This window comes from Lissotriton vulgaris, chromosome 8 (assembly GCF_964263255.1).
Source record: "Lissotriton vulgaris chromosome 8, aLisVul1.2, whole genome shotgun sequence".
Classification (NCBI taxonomy): Eukaryota; Metazoa; Chordata; class Amphibia; order Caudata; family Salamandridae; genus Lissotriton; species Lissotriton vulgaris.
The window spans coordinates 1,493,633,711-1,493,653,211 of NC_141696.1; positions in this window are offsets into that span (position 1 = coordinate 1,493,633,711).

A 19,501-nucleotide genomic window follows, 5' to 3' on the forward strand; every position below is an offset into this window, starting at 1 on the left:
GAAAGGGCGGGAAGATGTTGCATAGCCTAGTGTGTGGGGCGGGGCCAAACGGGCGGGGCTTCTGTACAGTTCACATGCCTCTTGTTTATAAAGGGTCAGAGACCATCAGAGCATCAGATGAGGAGAAATCAGCCTCCTGGTCACTGGAAGTACAGGAGGATTGCGCTCGAGAAACTCGTGGATGCCTAGACCTCCATCACGGATTACAGCTAATTGTAGACTGTAGCCTCGACCTTGCTCACTAGGTTCTTGGGCTGATTATAATGTTTTACTGAAGTTTAGCTTCAACCGGGGCACGTGCTGTTTCTTTTGTATCTGTAAGTGCTTCCTGTTGAGGTTTAATTTTTGAAACAGGAGCATCGTGCCAAAATGAATCCTGCCTGCATATTTATCCACGAAGATGCCACCATGTTGTGCCATACCTCTACTCAACTGGAGTACTTTCTACTGGGTAGTCAGTAAGTGCTACCTCGTTGGGTAAATGTATGGTGCTTTTCCTACACTACAGCTGCGTAAAGGCCCAGAAGAGAAGTCTTCAGTGATCACCTGTGTCTGTGACTTTGCCACTGCGCTGATAGGCGCCTAGGTACCTCGAGTGAGCTGTCCATCACAGTGGGGGAAAGGGCGTGATAGGTTGCATAGCCTAGTCTGTGTGGGGAGGGGTTAAACTGGCGAGGCTTCTGTGCGAGTTCACATGCCTCTTGTTTATGAAGGGTCAGAGACCGATCAGCGCAGTAAATGATAAGAAAGCAGTCGGTGGTACCTCTTTGGGTGAATGTATTGTGCTTTTCCAGCACTGCAGCTGCGTGAAGTCCCAGAAGAGTTGTCTTCAGTGATCACCTGTGTCTGTGACTTTGCCACTGCGCCGATATGCGCCGAGGTACCTCGAGGGAGCTGTCCATCAAAGTGGGGGAAAGGGCGGGATAGGTTGCATAGCCTAGTGTGTGTGGGGAGGGGCCAAATTGGCGAGGCTTCTGTGTGTGTGCACTTGCCTCTTGTTTATGAAGGGTCAGAGACCGATTAGCGCAGCAAATGAGGAGAAAGCAGTCGGTGGTACCTCTTTGGGTGAATGTATTGTGCTTTTCAAACACTACAGCTGCGTATAGGCCCAGAAGAGTTGTCTCGAGTGACCACGTGTGTCTGTAACTTTGCCACCGCGCCGTTTGGCGCCAAGGTCCCTTGAGTGAGCTGTCCATCACAGTGGGGGAAAGGGTGGGAAGATGTTGCATAGCCTAGTGTGTGGGGCGGGGCCAAACGGGCGGGGCTTCTGTACAGTTCACATGCCTCTTGTTTATAAAGGGTCAGAGACCATCAGAGCATCAGATGAGGAGAAATCAGCCTCCTGGTCACTGGAAGTACAGGAGGATTGCGCTCGAGAAACTCGTGGATGCCTAGACCTCCATCACGGATTACAGCTAATTGTAGACTGTAGCCTCGACCTTGCTCACTAGGTTCTTGGGCTGATTATAATGTTTTACTGAAGTTTAGCTTCAACCGGGGCACGTGCTGTTTCTTTTGTATCTGTAAGTGCTTCCTGTTGAGGTTTAATTTTTGAAACAGGAGCATCGTGCCAAAATGAATCCTGCCTGCATATTTATCCACGAAGATGCCACCATGTTGTGCCATACCTCTACTCAACTGGAGTACTTTCTACTGGGTAGTCAGTAAGTGCTACCTCGTTGGGTAAATGTATGGTGCTTTTCCTACACTACAGCTGCGTAAAGGCCCAGAAGAGAAGTCTTCAGTGATCACCTGTGTCTGTGACTTTGCCACTGCGCTGATAGGCGCCTAGGTACCTCGAGTGAGCTGTCCATCACAGTGGGGGAAAGGGCGTGATAGGTTGCATAGCCTAGTCTGTGTGGGGAGGGGTTAAACTGGCGAGGCTTCTGTGCGAGTTCACATGCCTCTTGTTTATGAAGGGTCAGAGACCGATCAGCTCAGTAAATGATAAGAAAGCAGTCGGTGGTACCTCTTTGGGTGAATGTATTGTGCTTTTCCAGCACTGCAGCTGCGTAAAGGCCCAGAAGAGAAGTCTTCAGTGATCACCTGTGTCTGTGACTTTGCCACTGCGCTGATAGGCGCCTGGGTACCTCGAGTGAGCTGTCCATCACAGTGGGGGAAAGGGCAGAATAGGTTGCATAGCCTAGTCAGTGACTTTGCCACTGCGCTGATAGGCGCCGAGGTACCCCGAGTGAGCTGTCCATCACAGTGGGGGAAAGGGCGGGATAGGTTGCATAGCCTAGTCTGTGTGGGGAGGGGTTAAACTGGCGAGGCTTCTGTGCGAGTTCACATGCCTCTTGTTTATGAAGGGTCAGAGACCGATCAGCTCAGTAAATGATAAGAAAGCAGTCGGTGGTACCTCTTTGGGTGAATGTATTGTGCTTTTCCAGCACTGCAGCTGCGTAAAGGCCAGAAGAGTTGTATTCAGGGATCACCTGTGTCTGTAACGTTGCCACTGCGCCGATAGGCGCCGAGGTACCTCGAGTGAGCTGTCCATCACAGTGGGGGAAAGGGCGGGATAGGTTGCATAGCCTAGTGTGTGTGGGGAGGGGCCAAATTGGCGAGGCTTCTGTGTGTGTGCACTTGCCTCTTGTTTATGAAGGGTCAGAGACCGATTAGCGCAGCAAATGAGGAGAAAGCAGTCGGTGGTACCTCTTTGGGTGAATGTATTGTGCTTTTCAAACACTACAGCTGCGTATAGGCCCAGAAGAGTTGTCTCGAGTGACCACGTGTGTCTGTAACTTTGCCACCGCGCCGTTTGGCGCCAAGGTCCCTTGAGTGAGCTGTCCATCACAGTGGGGGAAAGGGCGGGAAGATATTGCATAGCCTAGTGTGTGGGGCGGGGCCAAACGGGCGGGGCTTCTGTACAGTTCACATGCCTCTTGTTTATAAAGGGTCAGAGACCATCAGAGCATCAGATGAGGAGAAATCAGCCTCCTGGTCACTGGAAGTACAGGAGGATTGCGCTCGAGAAACTCGTGGATGCCTAGACTTCCATCATGGATTACAGCTAATTGTAGACTGTAGCCTCGACCTTGCTCACTAGGTTCTTGGGCTGATTATAATGCGTTACTGAAGTTTAGCTTCAACCGGGGCACGTGCTGTTTCTTTTGTATCTGTAAGTGCTTCCTGTTGAGGTTTAATTTTTGAAACAGGAGCATCGTGCCAAAATGAATCCTGCCTGCATATTTATCCACGAAGATGCCACCATGTTGTGCCATACCTCTACTCAACTGGAGTACTTTCTACTGGGTAGTCAGTAAGTGCTACCTCGTTGGGTAAATGTATGGTGCTTTTCCTACACTACAGCTGCGTAAAGGCCCAGAAGAGAAGTCTTCAGTGATCACCTGTGTCTGTGACTTTGCCACTGCGCTGATAGGCGCCTAGGTACCTCGAGTGAGCTGTCCATCACAGTGGGGGAAAGGGCGTGATAGGTTGCATAGCCTAGTCTGTGTGGGGAGGGGTTAAACTGGCGAGGCTTCTGTGCGAGTTCACATGCCTCTTGTTTATGAAGGGTCAGAGACCGATCAGCGCAGTAAATGATAAGAAAGCAGTCGGTGGTACCTCTTTGGGTGAATGTATTGTGCTTTTCCAGCACTGCAGCTGCGTGAAGTCCCAGAAGAGTTGTCTTCAGTGATCACCTGTGTCTGTGACTTTGCCACTGCGCCGATATGCGCCGAGGTACCTCGAGGGAGCTGTCCATCAAAGTGGGGTACAGGACGGGATAGCTTGCATAGCCTAGTGTGTGTGGGGAGGGGCCAAACTGGCGAGGCTTCTGTGCGTGTGCACTTGCCTCTTGTTTATGAAGGGTCAGAGACCGATTAGCGCAGCAAATGAGGAGAAAGCAGTCGGTGGTACCTCTTTGGGTGAATGTATTGTGCTTTTCCAGCACTGCAGCTGCGTAAAGGCCCAGAAGAGTTGTCTCGAGTGACCACGTGTGTCTGTAACTTTGCCACCGCGCCGTTTGGCGCCAAGGTCCCTCGAGTGAGCTGTCCATCACAGTGGTGGGAAGGGCGGGATAGGTTGCATAGCCTAGTGTGTGTGGGGAGGGGTTAAACTGGCGAGGCTTCTGTGCGAGTTCACATGCCTCTTGTTTATGAAGGGTCAGAGACAGATCAGCGCAGTAAATGATAAGAAAGCAGTAGGTGGTACCTCTTTGGGTGAATGTATTGTGCTTTTCAAACACTACAGCTGCGTATGGGCCCAGAAGAGTTGTCTCGAGTGACCACGTGTGTCTGTAACTTTGCCACCGCGCCGTTTGGCGCCAAGGTCCCTTGAGTGAGCTGTCCATCACAGTGGGGGAAAGGGCGGGAAGATGTTGCATAGCCTAGTGTGTGGGGCGGGGCCAAACGGGCGGGGCTTCTGTACAGTTCACATGCCTCTTGTTTATAAAGGGTCAGAGACCATCAGAGCATCAGATGAGGAGAAATCAGCCTCCTGGTCACTGGAAGTACAGGAGGATTGCGCTCGAGAAACTCGTGGATGCCTAGACCTCCATCACGGATTACAGCTAATTGTAGACTGTAGCCTCGACCTTGCTCACTAGGTTCTTGGGCTGATTATAATGTTTTACTGAAGTTTAGCTTCAACCGGGGCACGTGCTGTTTCTTTTGTATCTGTAAGTGCTTCCTGTTGAGGTTTAATTTTTGAAACAGGAGCATCGTGCCAAAATGAATCCTGCCTGCATATTTATCCACGAAGATGCCACCATGTTGTGCCATACCTCTACTCAACTGGAGTACTTTCTACTGGGTAGTCAGTAAGTGCTACCTCGTTGGGTAAATGTATGGTGCTTTTCCTACACTACAGCTGCGTAAAGGCCCAGAAGAGAAGTCTTCAGTGATCACCTGTGTCTGTGACTTTGCCACTGCGCTGATAGGCGCCTAGGTACCTCGAGTGAGCTGTCCATCACAGTGGGGGAAAGGGCAGAATAGGTTGCATAGCCTAGTCAGTGACTTTGCCACTGCGCTGATAGGCGCCGAGGTACCCCGAGTGAGCTGTCCATCACAGTGGGGGAAAGGGCGGGATAGGTTGCATAGCCTAGTCTGTGTGGGGAGGGGTTAAACTGGCGAGGCTTCTGTGCGAGTTCACATGCCTCTTGTTTATGAAGGGTCAGAGACCGATCAGCTCAGTAAATGATAAGAAAGCAGTCGGTGGTACCTCTTTGGGTGAATGTATTGTGCTTTTCCAGCACTGCAGCTGCGTAAAGGCCAGAAGAGTTGTATTCAGGGATCACCTGTGTCTGTAACGTTGCCACTGCGCCGATAGGCGCCGAGGTACCTCGAGTGAGCTGTCCATCACAGTGGGGGAAAGGGCGGGATAGGTTGCATAGCCTAGTGTGTGTGGGGAGGGGCCAAATGGTCGAGGCTTCTGTGTGTGTGCACTTGCCTCTTGTTTATGAAGGGTCAGAGACCGATTAGCGCAGCAAATGAGGAGAAAGCAGTCGGTGGTACCTCTTTGGGTGAATGTATTGTGCTTTTCAAACACTACAGCTGCGTATAGGCCCAGAAGAGTTGTCTCGAGTGACCACGTGTGTCTGTAACTTTGCCACCGCGCCGTTTGGCGCCAAGGTCCCTTGAGTGAGCTGTCCATCACAGTGGGGGAAAGGGCGGGAAGATATTGCATAGCCTAGTGTGTGGGGCGGGGCCAAACGGGCGGGGCTTCTGTGCAGTTCACATGCCTCTTGTTTATAAAGGGTCAGAGACCATCAGAGCATCAGATGAGGAGAAATCAGCCTCCTGGTCACTGGAAGTACAGGAGGATTGCGCTCGAGAAACTCGTGGATGCCTAGACTTCCATCATGGATTACAGCTAATTGTAGACTGTAGCCTCGACCTTGCTCACTAGGTTCTTGGGCTGATTATAATGCGTTACTGAAGTTTAGCTTCATCCGGGGCACGTGCTGTTTCTTTTGTATCTGTAAGTGCTTCCTATTGAGGTTTAATTTTTGAAACAGGAGCATCGTGCCAAAATGAATCCTGCCTGCATATTTATCCACGAAGATGCCACCATGTTGTGCCATACCTCTACTCAACTGGAGTACTTTCTACTGGGTAGTCAGTAAGTGCTACCTCGTTGGGTAAATGTATGGTGCTTTTCCTACACTACAGCTGCGTAAAGGCCCAGAAGAGAAGTCTTCAGTGATCACCTGTGTCTGTGACTTTGCCACTGCGCTGATAGGCGCCTAGGTACCTCGAGTGTGCTGTCCATCACAGTGGGGGAAAGGGCGGGATAGGTTGCATAGCCTAGTCAGTGACTTTGCCACTGCGCTGATCGGCGCCGAGGTACCTCGAGTGAGCTGTCCATCACAGTGGGGAAAAGGGCGGGATAGGTTGCATAGCCTAGTCTGTGTGGGGAGGGGTTAAACTGGCGAGGCTTCTGTGCGAGTTCACATGCCTCTTGTTTATGAAGGGTCAGAGACCGATCAGCGCAGTAAATGATAAGAAAGCAGTCGGTGGTACCTCTTTGGGTGAATGTATTGTGCTTTTCCAGCACTGCAGCTGCGTGAAGTCCCAGAAGAGTTGTCTTCAGTGATCACCTGTGTCTGTGACTTTGCCACTGCGCCGATATGCGCCGAGGTACCTCGAGGGAGCTGTCCATCAAAGTGGGGTACAGGACGGGATAGCTTGCATAGCCTAGTGTGTGTGGGGAGGGGCCAAACTGGCGAGGCTTCTGTGCGTGTGCACTTGCCTCTTGTTTATGAAGGGTCAGAGACCGATTAGCGCAGCAAATGAGGAGAAAGCAGTCGGTGGTACCTCTTTGGGTGAATGTATTGTGCTTTTCCAGCACTGCAGCTGCGTAAAGGCCCAGAAGAGTTGTCTCGAGTGACCACGTGTGTCTGTAACTTTGCCACCGCGCCGTTTGGCGCCAAGGTACCTCGAGTGAGCTGTCCATCACAGTGGTTGGAAGGGCGGGATAGGTTGCATAGCCTAGTGTGTGTGGGGAGGGGTTAAACTGGCGAGGCTTCTGTGCGAGTTCACATGCCTCTTGTTTATGAAGGGTCAGAGACCGATTAGCGCAGCAAATGAGGAGAAAGCAGTCGGTGGTACCTCTTTGGGTGAATGTATTGTGCTTTTCAAACACTACAGCTGCGTATAGGCCCAGAAGAGTTGTCTCGAGTGACCACGTGTGTCTGTAACTTTGCCACCGCGCCGTTTGGCGCCAAGGTCCCTTGAGTGAGCTGTCCATCACAGTGGGGGAAAGGGCGGGAAGATGTTGCATAGCCTAGTGTGTGGGGCGGGGCCAAACGGGCGGGGCTTCTGTACAGTTCACATGCCTCTTGTTTATAAAGGGTCAGAGACCATCAGAGCATCAGATGAGGAGAAATCAGCCTCCTGGTCACTGGAAGTACAGGAGGATTGCGCTCGAGAAACTCGTGGATGCCTAGACCTCCATCACGGATTACAGCTAATTGTAGACTGTAGCCTCGACCTTGCTCACTAGGTTCTTGGGCTGATTATAATGTTTTACTGAAGTTTAGCTTCAACCGGGGCACGTGCTGTTTCTTTTGTATCTGTAAGTGCTTCCTGTTGAGGTTTAATTTTTGAAACAGGAGCATCGTGCCAAAATGAATCCTGCCTGCATATTTATCCACGAAGATGCCACCATGTTGTGCCATACCTCTACTCAACTGGAGTACTTTCTACTGGGTAGTCAGTAAGTGCTACCTCGTTGGGTAAATGTATGGTGCTTTTCCTACACTACAGCTGCGTAAAGGCCCAGAAGAGAAGTCTTCAGTGATCACCTGTGTCTGTGACTTTGCCACTGCGCTGATAGGCGCCTAGGTACCTCGAGTGAGCTGTCCATCACAGTGGGGGAAAGGGCGTGATAGGTTGCATAGCCTAGTCTGTGTGGGGAGGGGTTAAACTGGCGAGGCTTCTGTGCGAGTTCACATGCCTCTTGTTTATGAAGGGTCAGAGACCGATCAGCGCAGTAAATGATAAGAAAGCAGTCGGTGGTACCTCTTTGGGTGAATGTATTGTGCTTTTCCAGCACTGCAGCTGCGTGAAGTCCCAGAAGAGTTGTCTTCAGTGATCACCTGTGTCTGTGACTTTGCCACTGCGCCGATATGCGCCGAGGTACCTCGAGGGAGCTGTCCATCAAAGTGGGGTACAGGACGGGATAGCTTGCATAGCCTAGTGTGTGTGGGGAGGGGCCAAACTGGCGAGGCTTCTGTGCGTGTGCACTTGCCTCTTGTTTATGAAGGGTCAGAGACCGATTAGCGCAGCAAATGAGGAGAAAGCAGTCGGTGGTACCTCTTTGGGTGAATGTATTGTGCTTTTCAAACACTACAGCTGCGTATAGGCCCAGAAGAGTTGTCTCGAGTGACCACGTGTGTCTGTAACTTTGCCACCGCGCCGTTTGGCGCCAAGGTCCCTTGAGTGAGCTGTCCATCACAGTGGGGGAAAGGGTGGGAAGATGTTGCATAGCCTAGTGTGTGGGGCGGGGCCAAACGGGCGGGGCTTCTGTACAGTTCACATGCCTCTTGTTTATAAAGGGTCAGAGACCATCAGAGCATCAGATGAGGAGAAATCAGCCTCCTGGTCACTGGAAGTACAGGAGGATTGCGCTCGAGAAACTCGTGGATGCCTAGACCTCCATCACGGATTACAGCTAATTGTAGACTGTAGCCTCGACCTTGCTCACTAGGTTCTTGGGCTGATTATAATGTTTTACTGAAGTTTAGCTTCAACCGGGGCACGTGCTGTTTCTTTTGTATCTGTAAGTGCTTCCTGTTGAGGTTTAATTTTTGAAACAGGAGCATCGTGCCAAAATGAATCCTGCCTGCATATTTATCCACGAAGATGCCACCATGTTGTGCCATACCTCTACTCAACTGGAGTACTTTCTACTGGGTAGTCAGTAAGTGCTACCTCGTTGGGTAAATGTATGGTGCTTTTCCTACACTACAGCTGCGTAAAGGCCCAGAAGAGAAGTCTTCAGTGATCACCTGTGTCTGTGACTTTGCCACTGCGCTGATAGGCGCCTAGGTACCTCGAGTGAGCTGTCCATCACAGTGGGGGAAAGGGCGTGATAGGTTGCATAGCCTAGTCTGTGTGGGGAGGGGTTAAACTGGCGAGGCTTCTGTGCGAGTTCACATGCCTCTTGTTTATGAAGGGTCAGAGACCGATCAGCTCAGTAAATGATAAGAAAGCAGTCGGTGGTACCTCTTTGGGTGAATGTATTGTGCTTTTCCAGCACTGCAGCTGCGTAAAGGCCCAGAAGAGAAGTCTTCAGTGATCACCTGTGTCTGTGACTTTGCCACTGCGCTGATAGGCGCCTGGGTACCTCGAGTGAGCTGTCCATCACAGTGGGGGAAAGGGCAGAATAGGTTGCATAGCCTAGTCAGTGACTTTGCCACTGCGCTGATAGGCGCCGAGGTACCCCGAGTGAGCTGTCCATCACAGTGGGGGAAAGGGCGGGATAGGTTGCATAGCCTAGTCTGTGTGGGGAGGGGTTAAACTGGCGAGGCTTCTGTGCGAGTTCACATGCCTCTTGTTTATGAAGGGTCAGAGACCGATCAGCTCAGTAAATGATAAGAAAGCAGTCGGTGGTACCTCTTTGGGTGAATGTATTGTGCTTTTCCAGCACTGCAGCTGCGTAAAGGCCAGAAGAGTTGTATTCAGGGATCACCTGTGTCTGTAACGTTGCCACTGCGCCGATAGGCGCCGAGGTACCTCGAGTGAGCTGTCCATCACAGTGGGGGAAAGGGCGGGATAGGTTGCATAGCCTAGTGTGTGTGGGGAGGGGCCAAATTGGCGAGGCTTCTGTGTGTGTGCACTTGCCTCTTGTTTATGAAGGGTCAGAGACCGATTAGCGCAGCAAATGAGGAGAAAGCAGTCGGTGGTACCTCTTTGGGTGAATGTATTGTGCTTTTCAAACACTACAGCTGCGTATAGGCCCAGAAGAGTTGTCTCGAGTGACCACGTGTGTCTGTAACTTTGCCACCGCGCCGTTTGGCGCCAAGGTCCCTTGAGTGAGCTGTCCATCACAGTGGGGGAAAGGGCGGGAAGATATTGCATAGCCTAGTGTGTGGGGCGGGGCCAAACGGGCGGGGCTTCTGTGCAGTTCACATGCCTCTTGTTTATAAAGGGTCAGAGACCATCAGAGCATCAGATGAGGAGAAATCAGCCTCCTGGTCACTGGAAGTACAGGAGGATTGCGCTCGAGAAACTCGTGGATGCCTAGACTTCCATCATGGATTACAGCTAATTGTAGACTGTAGCCTCGACCTTGCTCACTAGGTTCTTGGGCTGATTATAATGCGTTACTGAAGTTTAGCTTCATCCGGGGCACGTGCTGTTTCTTTTGTATCTGTAAGTGCTTCCTGTTGAGGTTTAATTTTTGAAACAGGAGCATCGTGCCAAAATGAATCCTGCCTGCATATTTATCCACGAAGATGCCACCATGTTGTGCCATACCTCTACTCAACTGGAGTACTTTCTACTGGGTAGTCAGTAAGTGCTACCTCGTTGGGTAAATGTATGGTGCTTTTCCTACACTACAGCTGCGTAAAGGCCCAGAAGAGAAGTCTTCAGTGATCACCTGTGTCTGTGACTTTGCCACTGCGCTGATAGGCGCCTAGGTACCTCGAGTGAGCTGTCCATCACAGTGGGGGAAAGGGCAGAATAGGTTGCATAGCCTAGTCAGTGACTTTGCCACTGCGCTGATAGGCGCCGAGGTACCCCGAGTGAGCTGTCCATCACAGTGGGGGAAAGGGCGGGATAGGTTGCATAGCCTAGTCTGTGTGGGGAGGGGTTAAACTGGCGAGGCTTCTGTGCGAGTTCACATGCCTCTTGTTTATGAAGGGTCAGAGACCGATCAGCTCAGTAAATGATAAGAAAGCAGTCGGTGGTACCTCTTTGGGTGAATGTATTGTGCTTTTCCAGCACTGCAGCTGCGTAAAGGCCAGAAGAGTTGTATTCAGGGATCACCTGTGTCTGTAACGTTGCCACTGCGCCGATAGGCGCCGAGGTACCTCGAGTGAGCTGTCCATCACAGTGGGGGAAAGGGCGGGATAGGTTGCATAGCCTAGTGTGTGTGGGGAGGGGCCAAATGGTCGAGGCTTCTGTGTGTGTGCACTTGCCTCTTGTTTATGAAGGGTCAGAGACCGATTAGCGCAGCAAATGAGGAGAAAGCAGTCGGTGGTACCTCTTTGGGTGAATGTATTGTGCTTTTCAAACACTACAGCTGCGTATAGGCCCAGAAGAGTTGTCTCGAGTGACCACGTGTGTCTGTAACTTTGCCACCGCGCCGTTTGGCGCCAAGGTCCCTTGAGTGAGCTGTCCATCACAGTGGGGGAAAGGGCGGGAAGATATTGCATAGCCTAGTGTGTGGGGCGGGGCCAAACGGGCGGGGCTTCTGTGCAGTTCACATGCCTCTTGTTTATAAAGGGTCAGAGACCATCAGAGCATCAGATGAGGAGAAATCAGCCTCCTGGTCACTGGAAGTACAGGAGGATTGCGCTCGAGAAACTCGTGGATGCCTAGACTTCCATCATGGATTACAGCTAATTGTAGACTGTAGCCTCGACCTTGCTCACTAGGTTCTTGGGCTGATTATAATGCGTTACTGAAGTTTAGCTTCATCCGGGGCACGTGCTGTTTCTTTTGTATCTGTAAGTGCTTCCTATTGAGGTTTAATTTTTGAAACAGGAGCATCGTGCCAAAATGAATCCTGCCTGCATATTTATCCACGAAGATGCCACCATGTTGTGCCATACCTCTACTCAACTGGAGTACTTTCTACTGGGTAGTCAGTAAGTGCTACCTCGTTGGGTAAATGTATGGTGCTTTTCCTACACTACAGCTGCGTAAAGGCCCAGAAGAGAAGTCTTCAGTGATCACCTGTGTCTGTGACTTTGCCACTGCGCTGATAGGCGCCTAGGTACCTCGAGTGTGCTGTCCATCACAGTGGGGGAAAGGGCGGGATAGGTTGCATAGCCTAGTCAGTGACTTTGCCACTGCGCTGATCGGCGCCGAGGTACCTCGAGTGAGCTGTCCATCACAGTGGGGAAAAGGGCGGGATAGGTTGCATAGCCTAGTCTGTGTGGGGAGGGGTTAAACTGGCGAGGCTTCTGTGCGAGTTCACATGCCTCTTGTTTATGAAGGGTCAGAGACCGATCAGCGCAGTAAATGATAAGAAAGCAGTCGGTGGTACCTCTTTGGGTGAATGTATTGTGCTTTTCCAGCACTGCAGCTGCGTGAAGTCCCAGAAGAGTTGTCTTCAGTGATCACCTGTGTCTGTGACTTTGCCACTGCGCCGATATGCGCCGAGGTACCTCGAGGGAGCTGTCCATCAAAGTGGGGTACAGGACGGGATAGCTTGCATAGCCTAGTGTGTGTGGGGAGGGGCCAAACTGGCGAGGCTTCTGTGCGTGTGCACTTGCCTCTTGTTTATGAAGGGTCAGAGACCGATTAGCGCAGCAAATGAGGAGAAAGCAGTCGGTGGTACCTCTTTGGGTGAATGTATTGTGCTTTTCCAGCACTGCAGCTGCGTAAAGGCCCAGAAGAGTTGTCTCGAGTGACCACGTGTGTCTGTAACTTTGCCACCGCGCCGTTTGGCGCCAAGGTACCTCGAGTGAGCTGTCCATCACAGTGGTTGGAAGGGCGGGATAGGTTGCATAGCCTAGTGTGTGTGGGGAGGGGTTAAACTGGCGAGGCTTCTGTGCGAGTTCACATGCCTCTTGTTTATGAAGGGTCAGAGACCGATTAGCGCAGCAAATGAGGAGAAAGCAGTCGGTGGTACCTCTTTGGGTGAATGTATTGTGCTTTTCAAACACTACAGCTGCGTATAGGCCCAGAAGAGTTGTCTCGAGTGACCACGTGTGTCTGTAACTTTGCCACCGCGCCGTTTGGCGCCAAGGTCCCTTGAGTGAGCTGTCCATCACAGTGGGGGAAAGGGCGGGAAGATGTTGCATAGCCTAGTGTGTGGGGCGGGGCCAAACGGGCGGGGCTTCTGTACAGTTCACATGCCTCTTGTTTATAAAGGGTCAGAGACCATCAGAGCATCAGATGAGGAGAAATCAGCCTCCTGGTCACTGGAAGTACAGGAGGATTGCGCTCGAGAAACTCGTGGATGCCTAGACCTCCATCACGGATTACAGCTAATTGTAGACTGTAGCCTCGACCTTGCTCACTAGGTTCTTGGGCTGATTATAATGTTTTACTGAAGTTTAGCTTCAACCGGGGCACGTGCTGTTTCTTTTGTATCTGTAAGTGCTTCCTGTTGAGGTTTAATTTTTGAAACAGGAGCATCGTGCCAAAATGAATCCTGCCTGCATATTTATCCACGAAGATGCCACCATGTTGTGCCATACCTCTACTCAACTGGAGTACTTTCTACTGGGTAGTCAGTAAGTGCTACCTCGTTGGGTAAATGTATGGTGCTTTTCCTACACTACAGCTGCGTAAAGGCCCAGAAGAGAAGTCTTCAGTGATCACCTGTGTCTGTGACTTTGCCACTGCGCTGATAGGCGCCTAGGTACCTCGAGTGAGCTGTCCATCACAGTGGGGGAAAGGGCGTGATAGGTTGCATAGCCTAGTCTGTGTGGGGAGGGGTTAAACTGGCGAGGCTTCTGTGCGAGTTCACATGCCTCTTGTTTATGAAGGGTCAGAGACCGATCAGCGCAGTAAATGATAAGAAAGCAGTCGGTGGTACCTCTTTGGGTGAATGTATTGTGCTTTTCCAGCACTGCAGCTGCGTGAAGTCCCAGAAGAGTTGTCTTCAGTGATCACCTGTGTCTGTGACTTTGCCACTGCGCCGATATGCGCCGAGGTACCTCGAGGGAGCTGTCCATCAAAGTGGGGGAAAGGGCGGGATAGGTTGCATAGCCTAGTCTGTGTGGGGAGGGGTTAAACTGGCGAGGCTTCTGTGCGAGTTCACATGCCTCTTGTTTATGAAGGGTCAGAGACCGATCAGCTCAGTAAATGATAAGAAAGCAGTCGGTGGTACCTCTTTGGGTGAATGTATTGTGCTTTTCCAGCACTGCAGCTGCGTAAAGGCCAGAAGAGTTGTATTCAGGGATCACCTGTGTCTGTAACGTTGCCACTGCGCCGATAGGCGCCGAGGTACCTCGAGTGAGCTGTCCATCACAGTGGGGGAAAGGGCGGGATAGGTTGCATAGCCTAGTGTGTGTGGGGAGGGGCCAAATGGTCGAGGCTTCTGTGTGTGTGCACTTGCCTCTTGTTTATGAAGGGTCAGAGACCGATTAGCGCAGCAAATGAGGAGAAAGCAGTCGGTGGTACCTCTTTGGGTGAATGTATTGTGCTTTTCAAACACTACAGCTGCGTATAGGCCCAGAAGAGTTGTCTCGAGTGACCACGTGTGTCTGTAACTTTGCCACCGCGCCGTTTGGCGCCAAGGTCCCTTGAGTGAGCTGTCCATCACAGTGGGGGAAAGGGCGGGAAGATATTGCATAGCCTAGTGTGTGGGGCGGGGCCAAACGGGCGGGGCTTCTGTGCAGTTCACATGCCTCTTGTTTATAAAGGGTCAGAGACCATCAGAGCATCAGATGAGGAGAAATCAGCCTCCTGGTCACTGGAAGTACAGGAGGATTGCGCTCGAGAAACTCGTGGATGCCTAGACTTCCATCATGGATTACAGCTAATTGTAGACTGTAGCCTCGACCTTGCTCACTAGGTTCTTGGGCTGATTATAATGCGTTACTGAAGTTTAGCTTCATCCGGGGCACGTGCTGTTTCTTTTGTATCTGTAAGTGCTTCCTATTGAGGTTTAATTTTTGAAACAGGAGCATCGTGCCAAAATGAATCCTGCCTGCATATTTATCCACGAAGATGCCACCATGTTGTGCCATACCTCTACTCAACTGGAGTACTTTCTACTGGGTAGTCAGTAAGTGCTACCTCGTTGGGTAAATGTATGGTGCTTTTCCTACACTACAGCTGCGTAAAGGCCCAGAAGAGAAGTCTTCAGTGATCACCTGTGTCTGTGACTTTGCCACTGCGCTGATAGGCGCCTAGGTACCTCGAGTGTGCTGTCCATCACAGTGGGGGAAAGGGCGGGATAGGTTGCATAGCCTAGTCAGTGACTTTGCCACTGCGCTGATCGGCGCCGAGGTACCTCGAGTGAGCTGTCCATCACAGTGGGGAAAAGGGCGGGATAGGTTGCATAGCCTAGTCTGTGTGGGGAGGGGTTAAACTGGCGAGGCTTCTGTGCGAGTTCACATGCCTCTTGTTTATGAAGGGTCAGAGACCGATCAGCGCAGTAAATGATAAGAAAGCAGTCGGTGGTACCTCTTTGGGTGAATGTATTGTGCTTTTCCAGCACTGCAGCTGCGTGAAGTCCCAGAAGAGTTGTCTTCAGTGATCACCTGTGTCTGTGACTTTGCCACTGCGCCGATATGCGCCGAGGTACCTCGAGGGAGCTGTCCATCAAAGTGGGGTACAGGACGGGATAGCTTGCATAGCCTAGTGTGTGTGGGGAGGGGCCAAACTGGCGAGGCTTCTGTGCGTGTGCACTTGCCTCTTGTTTATGAAGGGTCAGAGACCGATTAGCGCAGCAAATGAGGAGAAAGCAGTCGGTGGTACCTCTTTGGGTGAATGTATTGTGCTTTTCCAGCACTGCAGCTGCGTAAAGGCCCAGAAGAGTTGTCTCGAGTGACCACGTGTGTCTGTAACTTTGCCACCGCGCCGTTTGGCGCCAAGGTACCTCGAGTGAGCTGTCCATCACAGTGGTTGGAAGGGCGGGATAGGTTGCATAGCCTAGTGTGTGTGGGGAGGGGTTAAACTGGCGAGGCTTCTGTGCGAGTTCACATGCCTCTTGTTTATGAAGGGTCAGAGACCGATTAGCGCAGCAAATGAGGAGAAAGCAGTCGGTGGTACCTCTTTGGGTGAATGTATTGTGCTTTTCAAACACTACAGCTGCGTATAGGCCCAGAAGAGTTGTCTCGAGTGACCACGTGTGTCTGTAACTTTGCCACCGCGCCGTTTGGCGCCAAGGTCCCTTGAGTGAGCTGTCCATCACAGTGGGGGAAAGGGCGGGAAGATGTTGCATAGCCTAGTGTGTGGGGCGGGGCCAAACGGGCGGGGCTTCTGTACAGTTCACATGCCTCTTGTTTATAAAGGGTCAGAGACCATCAGAGCATCAGATGAGGAGAAATCAGCCTCCTGGTCACTGGAAGTACAGGAGGATTGCGCTCGAGAAACTCGTGGATGCCTAGACCTCCATCACGGATTACAGCTAATTGTAGACTGTAGCCTCGACCTTGCTCACTAGGTTCTTGGGCTGATTATAATGTTTTACTGAAGTTTAGCTTCAACCGGGGCACGTGCTGTTTCTTTTGTATCTGTAAGTGCTTCCTGTTGAGGTTTAATTTTTGAAACAGGAGCATCGTGCCAAAATGAATCCTGCCTGCATATTTATCCACGAAGATGCCACCATGTTGTGCCATACCTCTACTCAACTGGAGTACTTTCTACTGGGTAGTCAGTAAGTGCTACCTCGTTGGGTAAATGTATGGTGCTTTTCCTACACTACAGCTGCGTAAAGGCCCAGAAGAGAAGTCTTCAGTGATCACCTGTGTCTGTGACTTTGCCACTGCGCTGATAGGCGCCTAGGTACCTCGAGTGAGCTGTCCATCACAGTGGGGGAAAGGGCGTGATAGGTTGCATAGCCTAGTCTGTGTGGGGAGGGGTTAAACTGGCGAGGCTTCTGTGCGAGTTCACATGCCTCTTGTTTATGAAGGGTCAGAGACCGATCAGCGCAGTAAATGATAAGAAAGCAGTCGGTGGTACCTCTTTGGGTGAATGTATTGTGCTTTTCCAGCACTGCAGCTGCGTGAAGTCCCAGAAGAGTTGTCTTCAGTGATCACCTGTGTCTGTGACTTTGCCACTGCGCCGATATGCGCCGAGGTACCTCGAGGGAGCTGTCCATCAAAGTGGGGTACAGGACGGGATAGCTTGCATAGCCTAGTGTGTGTGGGGAGGGGCCAAACTGGCGAGGCTTCTGTGCGTGTGCACTTGCCTCTTGTTTATGAAGGGTCAGAGACCGATTAGCGCAGCAAATGAGGAGAAAGCAGTCGGTGGTACCTCTTTGGGTGAATGTATTGTGCTTTTCAAACACTACAGCTGCTTATAGGCCCAGAAGAGTTGTCTCGAGTGACCACGTGTGTCTGTAACTTTGCCACCGCGCCGTTTGGCGCCAAGGTCCCTTGAGTGAGCTGTCCATCACAGTGGGGGAAAGGGTGGGAAGATGTTGCATAGCCTAGTGTGTGGGGCGGGGCCAAACGGGCGGGGCTTCTGTACAGTTCACATGCCTCTTGTTTATAAAGGGTCAGAGACCATCAGAGCATCAGATGAGGAGAAATCAGCCTCCTGGTCACTGGAAGTACAGGAGGATTGCGCTCGAGAAACTCGTGGATGCCTAGACCTCCATCACGGATTACAGCTAATTGTAGACTGTAGCCTCGACCTTGCTCACTAGGTTCTTGGGCTGATTATAATGTTTTACTGAAGTTTAGCTTCAACCGGGGCACGTGCTGTTTCTTTTGTATCTGTAAGTGCTTCCTGTTGAGGTTTAATTTTTGAAACAGGAGCATCGTGCCAAAATGAATCCTGCCTGCATATTTATCCACGAAGATGCCACCATGTTGTGCCATACCTCTACTCAACTGGAGTACTTTCTACTGGGTAGTCAGTAAGTGCTACCTCGTTGGGTAAATGTATGGTGCTTTTCCTACACTACAGCTGCGTAAAGGCCCAGAAGAGAAGTCTTCAGTGATCACCTGTGTCTGTGACTTTGCCACTGCGCTGATAGGCGCCTAGGTACCTCGAGTGAGCTGTCCATCACAGTGGGGGAAAGGGCGTGATAGGTTGCATAGCCTAGTCTGTGTGGGGAGGGGTTAAACTGGCGAGGCTTCTGTGCGAGTTCACATGCCTCTTGTTTATGAAGGGTCAGAGACCGATCAGCTCAGTAAATGATAAGAAAGCAGTCGGTGGTACCTCTTTGGGTGAATGTATTGTGCTTTTCCAGCACTGCAGCTGCGTAAAGGCCCAGAAGAGAAGTCTTCAGTGATCACCTGTGTCTGTGACTTTGCCACTGCGCTGATAGGCGCCTGGGTACCTCGAGTGAGCTGTCCATCACAGTGGGGGAAAGGGCAGAATAGGTTGCATAGCCTAGTCAGTGACTTTGCCACTGCGCTGATAGGCGCCGAGGTACCCCGAGTGAGCTGTCCATCACAGTGGGGGAAAGGGCGGGATAGGTTGCATAGCCTAGTCTGTGTGGGGAGGGGTTAAACTGGCGAGGCTTCTGTGCGAGTTCACATGCCTCTTGTTTATGAAGGGTCAGAGACCGATCAGCTCAGTAAATGATAAGAAAGCAGTCGGTGGTACCTCTTTGGGTGAATGTATTGTGCTTTTCCAGCACTGCAGCTGCGTAAAGGCCAGAAGAGTTGTATTCAGGGATCACCTGTGTCTGTAACGTTGCCACTGCGCCGATAGGCGCCGAGGTACCTCGAGTGAGCTGTCCATCACAGTGGGGGAAAGGGCGGGATAGGTTGCATAGCCTAGTGTGTGTGGGGAGGGGCCAAATTGGCGAGGCTTCTGTGTGTGTGCACTTGCCTCTTGTTTATGAAGGGTCAGAGACCGATTAGCGCAGCAAATGAGGAGAAAGCAGTCGGTGGTACCTCTTTGGGTGAATGTATTGTGCTTTTCAAACACTACAGCTGCGTATAGGCCCAGAAGAGTTGTCTCGAGTGACCACGTGTGTCTGTAACTTTGCCACCGCGCCGTTTGGCGCCAAGGTCCCTTGAGTGAGCTGTCCATCACAGTGGGGGAAAGGGCGGGAAGATATTGCATAGCCTAGTGTGTGGGGCGGGGCCAAACGGGCGGGGCTTCTGTGCAGTTCACATGCCTCTTGTTTATAAAGGGTCAGAGACCATCAGAGCATCAGATGAGGAGAAATCAGCCTCCTGGTCACTGGAAGTACAGGAGGATTGCGCTCGAGAAACTCGTGGATGCCTAGACTTCCATCATGGATTACAGCTAATTGTAGACTGTAGCCTCGACCTTGCTCACTAGGTTCTTGGGCTGATTATAATGCGTTACTGAAGTTTAGCTTCATCCGGGGCACGTGCTGTTTCTTTTGTATCTGTAAGTGCTTCCTGTTGAGGTTTAATTTTTGAAACAGGAGCATCGTGCCAAAATGAATCCTGCCTGCATATTTATCCACGAAGATGCCACCATGTTGTGCCATACCTCTACTCAACTGGAGTACTTTCTACTGGGTAGTCAGTAAGTGCTACCTCGTTGGGTAAATGTATGGTGCTTTTCCTACACTACAGCTGCGTAAAGGCCCAGAAGAGAAGTCTTCAGTGATCACCTGTGTCTGTGACTTTGCCACTGCGCTGATAGGCGCCTAGGTACCTCGAGTGAGCTGTCCATCACAGTGGGGGAAAGGGCGGGATAGGTTGCATAGCCTAGTCAGTGACTTTGCCACTGCGCTGATCGGCGCCGAGGTACCTCGAGTGAGCTGTCCATCACAG